The 16576-nt window shown below is 39.3% G+C and overlaps 1 non-coding gene across 1 annotated transcript; it reads left to right on the forward strand.

The window, feature by feature from the left end:
- Positions 1–13770: 13770 nt before the first annotated feature.
- Positions 13771–13878, forward strand: LOC130965099 (small nucleolar RNA R71). The gene has a single exon (XR_009081153.1). It is a non-coding gene; the product is annotated as a small nucleolar RNA R71 (small nucleolar RNA).
- The last annotated feature ends 2698 nt before the right edge of the window (positions 13879–16576 follow it).

Here is a 16576-nt window from a genome sequence, read left to right on the forward strand (position 1 = left end):
CATGACATCTCAGGATTTGTGGACCCCACAAGATCATCTCAAGATCTGTGGACCCCATAGGATCCCCACCTACCTCAACTCACCTTCTCTTCTTTACACAATCCAATAACACTCTTCCCCAAACACCCTTCACCAATCACCTCAATCTCTCTTCCCTATCACCTCTTCACCACTCACATCCATCCACTCTTCCCCATAAACCCCACCTACCTTCAAATTCAAAATCTCTTTCCCACCCAAACCCACCCTAAATGACCGAACCTACTACCCTCTCCCTCCACTATATAAACCTCTCCATCCTTCTTCATTTTCACACAACACAACCCTCTCTTCTCCCCCTTGGCCGAAACCCACACATCTTTCCCTCTCCTCCATATCTTCTTCTTCTTCTTCTTCTATTCTTTTCTTTTCTTTGCTCAAGGGCGAGCAACATTCTATGTTTGGTGTGGTAAAAGCATAGCTTTTTTGTTTTTCCATAACCATTGATGGCACCTAAGTCCGGAGAAACCTCTAGAAAGAGAAAAGGGAAGACAAAAGCTTTCACCTCCGAGTCATGGGAGATGGAGAGATTCATCTCTAAAGCCCATCAAGACCACTTCTATAAAGTTGTGGCCAAGAAGAAGGTGATCCCTGAGGTCCCTTTCACGCTCAAGAAAAATGAGTATCCAGAGATCTGACATGAGATCCAAAGAAGAGGTTGGGAAGTTCTTACCAACCCCATTCAACAAGTCAGAATCTTAATGGTTCAAGAGTTCTATGCCAATGCATGGATCACTAGGAACCATGATCAAAGTATGAACCCGAATCCAAAGAATTATCTTACAATGGTTCAGGAGAAATGCTTAGATTTCAGTCTGGAAAATGTGAGGTTGGCGTTCAACTTGCCTATGATGCAAGAAGATGCACGCCCCTACACTAGAAGGGTCAACTTTGATCAAAGGTTGGACCAAGTCCTCATGGACATATGTGTGGAAGAAGCTCAATGGAAAAGAGACTCAAAAGGCAAGCCATTTCAATTGAGAAGACTGGATCTTAAGCCTGTGGCTAGAGGATGGTTGGAGTTCATCCAATGCTCCATCATCCCCACTAGCAACCGATCCAAAGTAACTGTGGATCGGGCCATCATGATCCATAGCATCATGATTGAAGAGGAAGTAGAAGTTCATGAAGTCATCTCTCTAGAACTCTACAAAGTAGCCGAAAAGCCCTCCACCTTGGTAAGGCTAGCTTTTCCTCATCTCATTTGCCATCTATGCTACTTAGCTGGAGTTGTCATAGAAGGAGACATCCTCATTGAAGAGGACAAGCCCATCACTAAGAAGAGGATGGAGCAAACAAGAGAGCCCATTCATGGATCTCAAGAGACGCATGAGGAAGCTCATCATCAAGAAATCTCTGAGATGCCTCAAGGGATGCATTTTCCTCCAAACAACTATTGGGAACAACTCAACACTTCTCTAGAAGGATTGAGTCATGACATGACCCAATTAAGGGTGGAACACCAAGAGCACTCCATCATTCTCAATGAGATTGGAGAAGATCAAAGAGTTATGAGGGAGGAGCAACAAAGGCAAGGAAGGGACATAGAAGAGCTCAAGAACACCATTGGTTCTTCAAGGAGAAGGCGCCACCATCACTAAGGTGGACTCATTCCTTAACTTCTTTGTTCTTATCTCTCTATTTTTCGGTTTTTGAGCTTTATGTTTGTCTATGTTTATGTCTTTATTACATGATCATTAGTGTCTAGTGTCTATGTCTTAAGGCTATGAATAAATCCATGAATCCTTCACCTTTCTTAAATGAAAAATGTTTTTAATACAAAAGAACAAGAAGTACACGAGTTTCAAATTCATCCTTGAAATTGGTTTAATTATATTGATGTGGTGACAATACTTTTTGTTTTCTGAATGAATGCTTGAACAGTGCATATTTTTGATCTTGTTGTTTATGAATATTAAAATTGTTGGCTCTTGAAAGAATGATTTAAAAGAGAAATATTATTGATGATCTGAAAAATCATAAAATTGATTCTTGAAGCAAGAAAAAGCAGTGAAGAACAAAGCTTGCAAAAAAAAAGTGGCAAAAAAAATATATGAAAGAAAAAGAAAAAGCAAGCAGAAAAAGCCAATAGCCCTTAAAACCAAAAGGCAAGGGTAAAAAGGATCCAAGGCTTTGAGCATCAATGGATAGGAGGGCCCAAGGAAATAAAATCCAGGCCTAAGCGGCTAAATCAAGCTGTCCCTAACCATGTGCTTGTGGCATGCAGGTCCAAGTGAAAAGCTTGAGACTGAGTGGTTAAAGTCGTGATCCAAAGCAAAAGAGTGTGCTTAAGAGCACTGGACACCTCTAACTGGGGACTTTAGTAAAGCTGAGTCACAATCTGAAAAGGTTCACCCTGTTATGTGTCTGTGGCATTTATGTATCCGGTGGTAATACTGGAAAACAAAGTGCTTAGGGCCACGGCCAAGACTCATAAAAGTAGCTGTGTTCAAGAATCAACACACTTAACTAGGAGAATCAATAACACTATCTGAACTCTGAGTTCCTATAGATGCCAATCATTCTAAACTTCAAAGGATAAAGTGAGATGCCAAAACTATTCAGAGGCAAAAAGCTACAAGTCCCGCTCATCTAATTAGAACTAATATTCATTGATATTTTGGGATTTATAGTATATTCTCTTCTTTTTATCCAATTTGATTTTTAGTTGCTTGGGGACAAGAAACAATTTAAGTTTGGTGTTATGATGAGCGGATAATTTATACGCTTTTTGGCATTGTTTTTAGGTAGTTTTTAGTAGGATCTAGCTACTTTTAGGGATGTTTTTATTAGTTTTTATGAAAAATTCACATTTCTGGACTTTACTATGAGTTTGTGTGTTTTTCTGTGATTTCAGGTATTTTCTGGCTGAAATTGAGGGACCTGAACAAAAATCTGATTCAGGCTGAAAAAGGACTGCTGATGCTGTTGGATTCTGACCTCCCTGCACTCGAAATGAATTTTCTAGAGATACAGAACTCCAAATGGCGTGCTCTCAATGGCGTTGGAAAGTAAACATCCATGGCTTTCCAGTAATATATAATAGTCCACACTTTATTTGAGTTAAGATGACGCAAACTGGTGTTCAACGCCAGTTCTATGCTGCATTCTGGAGTAAAACGCTAGAAACACGTCACAAACCAGAGTTAAACGCCAAACAGACATTACAACTTGACGTTTAACTCCAAGAGAAGCCTCTGCACGTGTAAAGCTCAATCTCAGCCCAAGCACACACCAAAGTGGACCCCGGAAGTGGATTTCTGCACTTAGACTTATTTCTGTAAACCCTAGTAGCTAGTTTAATATAAATAGAACTTTTTACTATTGTACTAGTGTCTAGTCTTTTGACCATTCAGTCTTTTGATCATTCAGGGGGGCTGGCCATTCGGCCATGCCTGGACCATCACTTATGTATTTTCAACGGTGGAGTTTCTACACACCATAGATTAAGGTGTGGAGCTCTACTATATCTCGAGTTTTAATGCAAAGTATTACTGTCTTCTATTCACTTCAGCTTATTCTTATTCTAAGATATTCGTTACACTTCAACATGATGAATGTGATGATCCGTGACACTCATCATCAATCTCACCTATGAACGCGTGACTGACAACCACTTCCGTTCTACCTTAGAACGAGCGTGTATCTCTTAGATTCCTTAATCAGGATCTTCGTGGTATAAGCTAGAACCCTTTGGCGGCCATTCTTGAGAATCTGAAAAGTCTAAACCTTGTCTGTGGTATTTCGAGTAGGATTCAGGGATTGAATGACTGTGACGAGCTTCAAACTCGCGATTGTTGGGCATAGTGACAGAAGTAAAAGAATCAATGGATTCTATTCCGACATGATCGAGAACCGACAGATGATTAACCGTGCTATGACAGAGCATTTGGACTATTTTCACTGAGAGGATGGGATGTAGCGATTGACAATGGTGACGCCCTACATACAGCTTGCCATGGAAAGGAGTATGAAGGATTGGATGAAGGCAGTAGGAAAGTAGAGATTTAGAAGGGACAAAGGATCTCCATACACTTATCTGAAATTTACACCAAGGATTTACATAAGTATCTTTCATCTATTTTATGCGTTATTTATTATTATTTTCGAAAAACCATTATAACCAATTGAATCCGCCTAACTGAGATTTACAAGATGACCATAGTTGCTTCATACCAATAATCTCTGTGGGATTGATCCTTACTCACGTAAGGTTTATTACTTGGACGACACAGTACACTTGCTGGTTAGTGATGTGAAGTTGTGAAGAAAGTGCTGAGTTATAAATGCGCACACCAAGTTGAGCACCATTGTTAGAGATCACAATTTCGTGCACCAAGGAAAAACCCAGAGTGCATTTGTAAGGGGTAGGAAAATACATGATGGGGTGCTCATCGCATGTGAAACAGTCAACTGGCTCAAAATGAGGAAAAAGGAGGCAGCAATAATCAAGTTAGATTTCAAAAAGGCATATGATAGAGTCAGGTGGAACTTTGTGGACATAGTGCTGCAGAAGATGGGGTTTGGCAATAGATGGAGATCGTGGGTAATGGAGTGTGTCTCCACAATATCTATGTCGGTTCTAATAAATGAGTCACCATCTAAGCCGTTCAAGATGGAACGAGGCCTGAGATAAGGTGATCCGCTCTCTCCGTTCTTATTTGTACTGGTTGTGGATGTTCTACATCGGTTGGTGGGAGAGGCAGTCAGGAATGGGCGTATATCACCTCTGGTGATTGGCAGAGATAGTATAGCGCTGTCACACCTTTAGTTTGCTGATGACACAATCCTGTTCTGCCCACCAGAGATGGACACTATCAAGAATTATAGGCGACAATTGAGATGCTTTGAGTTGATGTCAGGTCTCAGTATCAATTTTGACAAATCAAGTTTGATTCCGATAAATTGTGAAGAACAGTGGGCCCAGAATATGTGTCAGTTGTTGGGGTGTAAGGGTGAGTCCCTTCCAGTCAAATACCTGGGTATTCCCTTAGGTGCAAATCTGAGGTTGGTGAAGACCTGGAAGCCTATAATAGACAGAGTGGAGGAGAAGCTAAGTCTATGGAAGGCTAAAATTCGGAATAAAGCTGGAAGGTTGGTGCTAATTAAATTAGTATTAAACAGTCTGCTTGTGTATTATTTAAGTTTGTTCAAATTGCCGAAAGCTATTGCTGAGAAATTGATTTCACTGCAAAGAAGGTTCTTGTGGAATAAGGATGATGGTAGTAATGGGATGGCATTAGTAAAATGGGATGTGGTGCATGCCCCAAAAAAATAGGTAGATTGGGAGTTAGGGATGCTATGGTTCGCAACACAGCTTTGTTGTTTAAGTGGTGGTGGCGATTTACTAAGAAGGATGGCCCGTTGTGGAAGAAGGTGGTTTGCTCCTGCTATAATCTGAATCCTCATGAGCTGCTGTCAACCCAAGTGCTACCTACTAGGGGAAGACCATGGAAGGATATCTGCCAGCTACAAACAACGAATGACCATATAAGGGATACGATGGTTACAGGGTTGTCTATGGAGATTGGTGATGGGCAGCGTACGCGGTTTTGGGAGGATATTTGGCTGCTTTGTGGGCCTCTAAAATATTGGTTTCCCAAGCTTTTCTCGTTTTCAAACCAATGTGGGTCTGTTATAGGGGATTGTGGATTTTGGAATAGGCTAGACTGGATTTGAAACTTCCAGTGGAGGAGAGAGCTCTTTCAATGGGAGTTGGGTATGATTGTCCCATGCAAGAAAACAATATGGATGCCAATTGGATATGATTTTTTTAAAAGGAATTGAAAAATAAGATAGGTACCAGTCAGATATAGTTGCCCTATAAATAAAGTAAAAACAAAATGATTACCAGACGGATATGGTCGCCGCCTAAGGTATTGAGAAATAAGATAGGTACTAGTTGGATATGTTCACCCAACAAGAAATTGAAAAACAAGATTGATACCAGTCGAATATGGTTTTCCTATGAGGAACTGAAAAACAAGATGGGTACCAAATGGATATGGTTATCCCATAAGGTATTGAGAAACAAGATAGGTACCAGTCGGGTATAGTTTCCCTTATGAAGAATTGAAAAACAAGATAGGTACCAGTTGGGTATGGTTTTCCTATGAGAAATTAAAAAACAAGATGAGTACCAGTTGGGTATGGTTGCCCCTCGATGAAAGACTTGATCACTAACGAGTTAGTTTCAACACAATGGATACTAGATAGAAGAGACTATTCCTAATGAAAAAAGACTGTTTTTGGATACCAGTCGAATATGATTGCCCCACACAATAAAAATCTGATGGTTGAGTTATTTGAGATAAAAATGCGATAATGATGATGAATTTTTTTGAAAGCATAATTCAAAATAGAAATCAAATGAGGTTTTTTTGTATACAGATATGATGCATGATTTTTGTGTAATTGTTGTTTCTCATATTTTACATATCTTTATTATCATCGATCGCATTCAAAGTGGAAAGAACTTAGAACATTCTTATTTTCTTTCTCTTTCTCTTGCATCTTGTTCTACAAAAGGACCATATAATCTGCATTGTCTTTTTTCTTTTGGTTTTTTATAAAGAGCCCATAATCATTTATGACTTTTGGTGTTCATCCATTTATAAAATTAGCAGATGTTTTGTAATCTATAGCTAGTAATGCACATTGAAACAAGCAAAGATATTACTAATGAGATAATTGGCAAAAGGATCACAAAATTCAAGACAAAAGAGAAAGCAAATAATTCAATAAAGATGTTCATCAACGCAAGTGGTTGTGCTGTTTATGAGATGATTGATACAAAGGATCACAAACCAAGAACAGAAGAGAATACAACTAATTTATCGAATAAATTCCTTTAGAATGACAATACTAGTAAACCGTTTCTAGTTCGAATCATTTGTAACCAGCTCTCAAAGACGTTGATGAGTATGTTGATCTAGGCCATCTTCTAGAATGTCATATTCTTCGAGATATTAACAACCTCATTTTTTGTTTTACTTTTGGGTGTTCTGCTTTTTGCTGTTGCAGCCTTTTGGTTTTCTACATCAATGAACAACTTTTTTCTTTTTATTATTTATTTATTTACTTTTTATTTTTTTTAGACTTTCATCTTATTTATGCATAATGTCTCTTTACAATAATTGAGTTGACTTGCAATGGAAAGTCTTCACCATCCATCGTAGTAAGGATTAGTGCCCCTTTAGAAAATGCTTTCTTTACAATGTAAGGGCCTTCATAGTTTGGTGTCCACTTTTCACGTTAATCCTTTTGAATGGGCAAGATCTTCTTGAGGAGGACCAGTTCACCTTCCTGGAATTGCCAAGGATAGATTTTCCTTTCATGGGATTTTATCATTCTTTTCATATAAATTTGGCCATGACATAATGCAGCTAACCATTTTCCATCAATGAAATTCAATTGATCGAATCAATTTTAAATCCACTATAATTCTTCCAATTTTGCTTTCATTTAGACTCTCAAAAGGAAGGAATTTCGACTTCAATAGGAAGTACTGCCTCCATTCCATAGACTAAAGAGAATGATGTTGTCCCTATTGACGTACGAATAGAAGTACAATATCCATGTAGCCGAAAAGAAAGTATTTCATGTCAATCTTTGTATGTGGCAATTATCTTTTGAATAATATTTTTAATATTTTTATTATCTACCTCAACTGCCCCATTCATCTTTGGATGATATGGTGATGAACTTTTTGCACACCTCTTTCATCGACTTATTGTTGAGGTTGGTAGCATTATCAGTAATGGTCTTGTTTGGTATACTGGTGTACAAAATTGTGATCACTACTTTTCACAACTCAAATAATCCCCGGTAATAAATCCAAAAACTTGGTGCTCAATACCATGGTATAAACACAACTTCGCACAACTAACCAGCAAGTGCACTGGGTCGTCCAAGTAATAAACCTTACGCGAGTAAGGGTCGATCCCACGGAGATTGTTGGTATGAAGCAAGCTATGGTCACCTTGTAAATCTTAGTCAGGTAGATTCAAATGGTTATGGATGATATATGAATAAAGCATAAAGATAGAGATACTTATGTAATTCATTGGTGAGAACTTCAGATAAGCGAATGAAGATGCTTTGTCCCTTCCGTCTCTCTGCTTTCCTACTGTCTTCATCCAATCCTTCTTACTCCTTTCCATGGCAAGCTGTATGTTGGGCATCACCGTTGTCAGTGGCTACAATCTCGTCCTCTCAGTGAAAATGTTCAACGCACCCTGTCACGGCACGGCTAATCATCTGTCGGTTCTCAATCAGGTTGGAATAGAATCCATTGATTCTTTTGCGTCTGTCACTAACGTCCAGCCTTCAGGAGTTTGAAGCTCGTCACAGTCATTCAATCATTGAATCCTACTCAGAATACCACAGACAAGGTTTAGACCTTCCGGATTCTCTTGAATGCCGCCATCAATTCTAGCTTATACCACGAAGATTCCGGTTAAAGAATCCAAGAGATAAACATTCAAGCCTTGTTTGCTTGTAGAACAGGAGTGGTTGTCAGGCACGCGTTCATAAGTGAGAATGATGATGAGCGTCACATAATCATCACATTCATCAAGTTCTTGAGAGCGAATGAATATCTTGGAATAAGAACAAGCTGAATTGAATAGAAGAACAATAGTAATTGCATTAATACTCGAGGTACTGCAGAGCTCCACACCTTAATCTATGGTGTGTAGAAACTCCACCGTTGAAAATACATAAGAACAAGGTCTAGGCATGGCCGAATGGCCAGCCTCCCAATGATCTAAGATAGCATAAAACTACTCAAAGATAGCTACCAAGATGAAAATACAATAGCAAAAGGTCCTAGTTATAAAGAACTAGTAGCCTAAGGTTTACAGAAATGAGTAAATGATAGAAAAATCCACTTCCAGGCCCACTTGGTGTGTGCTTGGGCTGAGCATTGAAGCATTTTCGTGTAGAGACTCTTCTTGGAGTTAAACGCCAGCTTTTGTGCCAGTTTGGGCGTTTAACTCCCATTCTTGTGCCAGTTCCGGCGTTTAACGCCGGACATTCTTGAGCTGATTTGGAATGCCGATTTGGGCCATCAAATCTCGGGCAAAGTATGAACTATTATACATTTCTGGAAAGCCCAGGATGTCTAGTTTCCAACACCGTTGAGAACGCGCCAATTGGCCTTCCGTAGCTCCAGAAAATCTACTTCGAGTGCAGGGAGGTCAGAATCCAACAGCATCTGCAGTCCTTTTCAGTCTCTGAATCAGATTTTTGCTCAGGTCCCTCAATTTCAGCCAGAAAATACCTGAAATCATAGAAAAATACACAAACTCATAGTAAAGTCCAGAAAAGTGAATTTTAACTAAAAACTAATAAAAATATACTAAAAACTAACTAAAACATACTGAAAACATACTAAAAACAATGCCAAAAAGCGTATAAATTATCCGCTCATCACAACACCAAACTTAAATTGTTGCTTGTCCCCAAGAAACTGAAAATCAAATAAGATAAAGAGAAGAGAATATGCAATGAATTCCAAAAACATCTATGAAGATCAGTATTAATTAGATGAGCGGGGCTTTTAGCTTTTTGCCTCTGAACAGTTTTGGCATCTCACTCTATCCTTTGAAATTCAGAATGATTGGCTTCTATAGGAACTCAGAATCCAGATAGTGTTATTCTTCCTATTTAAGTATGATGATTCTTGAACACATCTACTTTATGAGTCTTGGCCGTGGCCCAAAGCACTCTGTCTTCCAGTATTACCACCGGATACATACATGCCACAGACACATAATTGGGTGAACCTTTTCAGATTGTGACTCAGCTTTGCTAGAGTCCCCAATTAGAGGTGTCCAGGGTTCTTAAGCACACTCTTTTTGCTTTGGATCACAACTTTATTTCTTTCTTTTTCTTTCTTTTTCTCTTTCTCCTTTTTTTTCGTTTTTTTTTGTATTCACTGCTTTTTCTTGCTTCAAGAATCATTTTTATGATTTTTCAGATCCTCAGTAACATGTCTCCTTTTTCATAATTCTTTCAAGAGCCAATATTCATGAACAACAAATTCAAAAGACATATGCACTGTTTAAGCATACATTCTGAAACAAAAGTATTGCCACCACATCAAAATAATTAATCTGTTATAAAATTCAAAATTCATGCAATTCTTCTCTTTTTCAATTAAGAACATTTTTCATTTAAGAAAGGTGATGGACTCATAGGACATTCATAACTTCAAGGCATAGACACTAAGACACTAATGATCACAAGACACAAACATAGATAAACATAAGCATGATTTTTTGAAAAACAGGAAAATAAAGAACAAGGAAATTAAAGAACGGGTCCACCTTAGTGATGGCGGCTTGTTCTTCCTCTTGAAGATCTTATGGAGTGCTTGAGCTCCTCAATGTCTCTTCCTTGCCTTTGTTGCTCCGCTCTCATGATTCTTTGATCTTCTCTAATTTCATGGAGGAGGATGGAATGTTCTTGGTGCTCCACCCTTAGTTGTTCCATGTTGGAACTCAATTCTCCTAGGGAGGTGTTGATTTGCTCCCAATAGTTTTGTGGAGGAAAGTGCATCCCTTGAGGAATCTCAGGGATTTCATGATGAGTGGGATCTCTTGTTTGCTCCATCTTTTTCTTAGTGATGGGCTTGTCCTCATCAATAGGGATGTCTCCCTCTATGTCAACTCCAACTGAATAACAGAGGTGACAAATGAGATGAGGAAAGGCTAACCTTGCCAAGGTAGAGGACTTGTCCGCCACCTTATAAAGTTCTTGAGCTATAACCTCATGAACTTCTACTTCTTCTCCAATCATGATGCTATGAATCATGATAGCCCGGTCTAGAGTAACTTCAGACCGGTTGCTAGTGGGAATGATTGAGCGTTGGATAAACTCCAACCATCCCCTAGCTACGGGCTTGAGGTCATGCCTTCTCAATTGAACCGGCTTCCCTCTTGAATCTCTCTTCCATTGGGCGCCCTCTTCACAAATGATTGTGAGGACTTGGTCCAACCTTTGATCAAAGTTGACCCCTTCTTTATGGCCACAACTTCATAGAAGTTGTCTTGATGCACCCTTGAGATGAATCTCTCCATCTCCAATGACTCGGAGGTGGAAGCTTTTGCCTTCCTTTTCCTCTTTCTAGAGGTTTCTCCGGCCTTGGATGCCATAAATGGTTATGGAAAAATAAAAAGCAATGCTTTTACCACACCAAACTTAAAAGGTTGCTCGTCCTCGAGCAAAAGAAGAAAGAAGAGAGTAGAAGAAGAAGAAATAGAGGAGATGGAGATGGCTTTGTGGTTCGGCCAAATGGGGAGAAGTAGTGTTTAGGGTGTGTGAAAATGAGGGGGTGAAGATGGGTTTATATAGGGGTGGAGAGAGGGGTAGGGTTCGGCTATGGGAGGGTGGGTTTGGGAGGGAAAGTGGTTTAAATTTGAATGGTGAGGTAGGTGGGGTTTTATGAAGGATGGATGTGAGTGGTGAAGAGAAAGATGGGATTTGATAGGTGAGGGGTTTTTGGGGAAGAGGTGTTGTGGTGATTGGTAAATGGGTGAAGAAGAAGAAAGAGGGTGGTGGGGTAGGTGGGGATCCTGTGGGGTCCACAGATCTTGAGGTGTCAAGGAAAAGTCATCCCTGCACCAAGTGGCGAGCAAAAATGCTCTCTATGCCAATTCTGGCGTTAAACGCCGGGCTGGTGCCCATTTCTGGTATTTAACGCCAACTTCTTGCCCCTTCCTGGCGTTTAACGCCAGTCTGGTGCCCCTTTCTGGCGTTTAACGCCCAGAATGGTGCCAGACTGGGCGTTAAACACCCATTTGCTAGCTTCACTGGCGTTTAAACGCCAGCAAGGTCTCCTCCAGGGTGTGCTATTTTTCTTTCTGTTTTTCATTCTGTTTTTGCTTTTTCAATTGATTTTTTGACTTCTCATGATCATCAACCTACAGAAAACATAAAATAACAAAGGAAAATAGATAAAATATAATATTGGGTTGCCTCCCAACAAGCGCTTCTTTAATGTCAGTAGCTTGACAGAGGGCTCTCATGGAGTCTCACAGATACTCAGAGCAATGTTGGAACCTCCCAACACCAAACTTAGAGTTTGAATGTGGGGTTTCAACACCAAACATAGAAGTTGGTTGTGGCCTCCCAACACCAAACTTAGAGTTTGACTGTGGGGGCTCTGTTTGGCTCTGTTTTGAGAGAAGCTCTTCATGCTTCCTCTCCATGGTGACAGAGGGATATCCTTGAGCATTAAACACAAAGGATTCTTCATTCACTTGAATGATCAATTCTCCTCTGTCCACATCAATCACAGCCTTTGTTGTGGCTAGGAAGGGTTTGCCAAGGATGATGGATTCATCCATGCACTTCCCAGTCTCTAGGACTATAAAATCAGCAGGGATGTAATGGTCTTCAATCTTCACCAGAACATCCTCTACAAGTCCATAAGCTTATTTTCTTGAATTGTCTGCCATCTCTAGTGAGATTCTTGTAGCTTGCACCTCAAAGATCCCTAGCTTCTCCATTACAGAGAGAGGCATGAGGTTTACACTTGACCCTAGGTCACACAGAGCCTTCTTAAAGGTCATGGTGCCTATGGTACAAGGTATTGAAAACTTCCCAGGATCTTTGTCTCTTTTGAGGTAATTTCTGCCTAGACAAGTCATCCAGTTCTTTGGTGAGCAAAGGAGGTTTATTCTCCCAAGTCTCATTACCAAATAACTTGTCATTTAGCTTCATGATTGCTCCAAGGTATTTAGCAACTTGCTCTTCAGTGACATACTCATCCTCTTCAGAGGAAGAATACTCATCATCAGAGCTCATGAATGGCAGAAGTAAATCCAATGGAATCTCTATGGTCTCAGTGTGAGCCTCAGATTCCCATGGTTCCTCATTAGGGAACTCATTGGAGGCCAGTGGACATCCATTGAGGTCTTCCTCAGTGGTGCTCACTGCCTCTTCATCCTCTCCAAGTTCGGCCATGTTGATGGCCTTACATTCTCCTTTTGGATTCTCTTCTGTATTGCTTGGAAGAGTACTAGGAGGGAGTTCAATAATTTTCTTGCTCAGCTGTCCCACTTGTGCCTCCAAATTCCTAATGGAGGACCTTGTTTCAGTCATGAAACTTTGAGTGGTTTTGATTAGATCAGAGACCATGGTTGCTAAGTCAGAGTGGCTCTGCTTAGAATTCTCTGTCTGTTGCTGAGAAGATGATGGAAAAGGCTTGCCATTACTAAACCTATTTCTTCCACCATTATTGTTGTTGAAACCTTGTTGAGGTCTCTGTTGATCCTTCCATGAGAAATTTGGATGATTTCTCCATGAAGAATTATAGGTGTTTTTATAGGATTCTCCCATGTAATTCACCTCTTCCATTGAAGGGTTCTCAGGATCATGAGCTTCTTCTTCAGATGAAGCATCCTTAGTACTGCCTGGTGCAACTTACATTCCAGACAGACTTTGAGAAATCAAATTGACTTGCTGAGTCAATATCTTGTTCTGAGCCAATATGGCATTCAGAGTATCAATCTCAAGAACTTCTTTCTTCTGAATTGTCCCATTGTTCACAGGATTCCTTTCAGAAGTGTACATGAATTGGTTATTTGCAACCATTTCAATTAGTTCTTGAGCTTTTGTAGGCGTCTTCTTCAGATGAAGAGATCCTCCAGCAGAGCTATCCAAAGACACCTTGGACAGTTCAGACAGACCATCATAGAAAATACCTATGATGCTCCATTCAGAAAGCATATCAGAGGGGCACTTTCTGATCAATTGTTTGTATCTTTCCCAAGCTTCATAGAGGGATTCTCCTTCCTTCTGTTTGAATGTTTGGACTTCCACTCTAAGCTTACTCAATTTTTGAGGTGGAAAGAACTTTGCCAAGAAGGCATTGACTAGCTTTTCCCAAGAGTTCAGGCTTTCTTTAGGTTGTAAGTCCAGCCATATTCTAGCTATGTCTCTTACAGCAAAAGGGAATAGCATAAGTCTGTAGATCTCAGGGTAAACCCCATTAGTCTTGACAGTGTCACAGATTTGCAAGAATTCAGCTAAAAACTGATGAGGATCTTCCAATGGAAGTCCGTGGAACTTGCAATTCTGTTGTATTAGAGAAACTAATTGAGGCTTAAGCTCAAAGTTGTTTGCTCCAATGGCAGGGATAGAGATGCTTCTCCCATAGAAGTCGGGAGTAGGTGCAGTAAAGTCAACCAGCACATTCCTTGCATTGTTGGCATTGTTGTTGTTTTCGGCTGCCATGGGTTCTTCTTCTTTGAAAATATCTGTTAGGTCCTCTACAGAGAGTTGTGCCTTAGCTTCTCTTAGCTTTCGCTTCAAGGTCCTTTCAGGTTCAGGGTCAGCCTCAACAAGAATGCTTTTGTCTTTGCTCCTGCTCATATGAAAGAGAAGAGAACAAGAAAATATGGAATCCTCTATGTCACAGTATAGAGATTCCTTGAGATGTCAGAAGAAAAGAAAAATAGAAGGAAGAAGTAGAAGAATTCGAACTTATCAAAAGAGATGGAGTTCGAATTGTTCATTGAGGAATAGTGTTAATCCATAAATAGAAGTATGTGAGAAGAGGGGAAGAAATTTTCGAAAATTAAGTAAAAGATTTTAAAAACATTTTGAAAAAAAAACTTATTGATTTTTGAAAACCAAGAGTGGAGAAGAAATCAAGTGATTTTTGAAAAAGATTTTGAAATTAGAAATAAAAAAGATATGATTGAAAACTATTTTGAAAAAGATGTGATTAAAAAGATATGATTGAAAAGTTATGGTTTTAAAAAGATGTGATTGAAAAGATATGATTTGAAAAACAATTTAAAAAGATTTGATTTAAAAAATTAATGACTTGGCTAACAAGGAAAGATATGATTCAAACATTAAACCTTTCTCAACAGAAAAGGCAATATACTTGAAATGTTGAATCAAATCATTAATTGTTAGCAAGTATCTTTGAAAATGGAAAGAAATTGATTTTGAAAAAGATATGATTGAAAAGATATGATTTGAAAAAGATTTGATTTTGAAAAAAATTTTGAAAACTTGAAAAAAAATCTGAATTGAAAACAGAATCTTCCCTCTTGTGCCATCCTGGCGTTAAACGCCCAGAATGGTGCACATTCTGGCATTTAACGCCCAAAGCACTACCCTTTTGGGCGTTAAACGCCCAGCCAGGCACCCTGGCTGGCGTTTAAACGCCAGTCTGCCTTCTTCACTGGGCATTTTGAATGCCCAGCCTTTTTCTGTGTAATTCCTCTGCTGTATGTTCTGAATCTTCAATTCTCTGTATTATTAACTTGAAAAGACACAAATTAAAAATGTTTTTGGATTTTTAATAATGAGGAATAATCAAAATGCAACTAAAATCAAATAACAATGCATGCAAGACACCAAACTTAGCAGTTTGTATATTACTGACACTAACAAATGAGAATGCATATGAGAAACAACAAAACACTCAAGTCAAGAGAATTCAAAGATCAGAGCAAGGAAATCATCAAGAACAACTTGAAGATTAATGAAGACACATGCATGAATGCAAGAAGAACAGAAACATGCAATTGACACCAAACTTAAAATGAGACTCTAGACTCAACAAGAAACATACAATATTTTTGGTTTTTATGATTTTGTAATTTTTTTGGATTTTTCGAAAATTAAGTGGAAAAGAAAATAAAGATATCAAAATTCTTAATGAGAATTCCAGGAATCATGCAATGTTAGTCTAAAGCTTCAGTCTAAAGGAATTAGACATGGCTGGCCAAGCTTCAGCAGGACATTACATTCAAGAGCTAAATTGATGAGAATCAATCAGCTTTGGTGATGATATGAACATCACCTTGAAACACTAGAATTTATTCTTAAGAACTCTGAAGAAAAATACCTAATCTAAGCAACAAGATGAACCGTCAGTTGCCCAAACTCAACAATCCCCGGCAACGGCGCCAAAAACTCGGTGCACGAAATTGTGATCACTACTTTTCACAACTCAAATAATCCCCGGTAATGAATCCAAAAACTTGGTGCTCAATACCATGGTATAAACACAACTTCGCACAACTAACTAGCAAGTGCACTGGGTCGTCCAAGTAATAAACCTTACGCGAGTAAGGGTCGATCCCACGGAGATTGTTGGTATGAAGCAAGCTATGGTCACCTTGTAAATCTTAGTCAGGCAGATTCAAATGGTTATGGATGATATATGAATAAAGCATAAAGATAGAGATACTTATGTAATTCATTGGTGAGAACTTCAGATAAGCGAATGAAGATGCTTTGTCCCTTCCGTCTCTCTACTTTCCTACTGTCTTCATCCAATCCTTCTTACTCCTTTCCATGGCAAGCTGTATGTTGGGCATCACCGTTGTCAGTGGCTACAATCTCGTCCTCTCAGTGAAAATGTTCAACGCACCCTGTCACGGCACGGCTAATCATCTGTCGGTTCTCAATCAGGTTGGAATAGAATCCATTGATTCTTTTGCGTCTGTCACTAACGCCCAGCCTTCAGGAGTTTGAAGCTCGTCACAGTCATTCAATCATTGAATCC

The sequence above is a fragment of the Arachis stenosperma genome, chromosome 2 (assembly GCF_014773155.1).
Source record: "Arachis stenosperma cultivar V10309 chromosome 2, arast.V10309.gnm1.PFL2, whole genome shotgun sequence".
Classification (NCBI taxonomy): domain Eukaryota; kingdom Viridiplantae; phylum Streptophyta; class Magnoliopsida; order Fabales; family Fabaceae; genus Arachis; species Arachis stenosperma.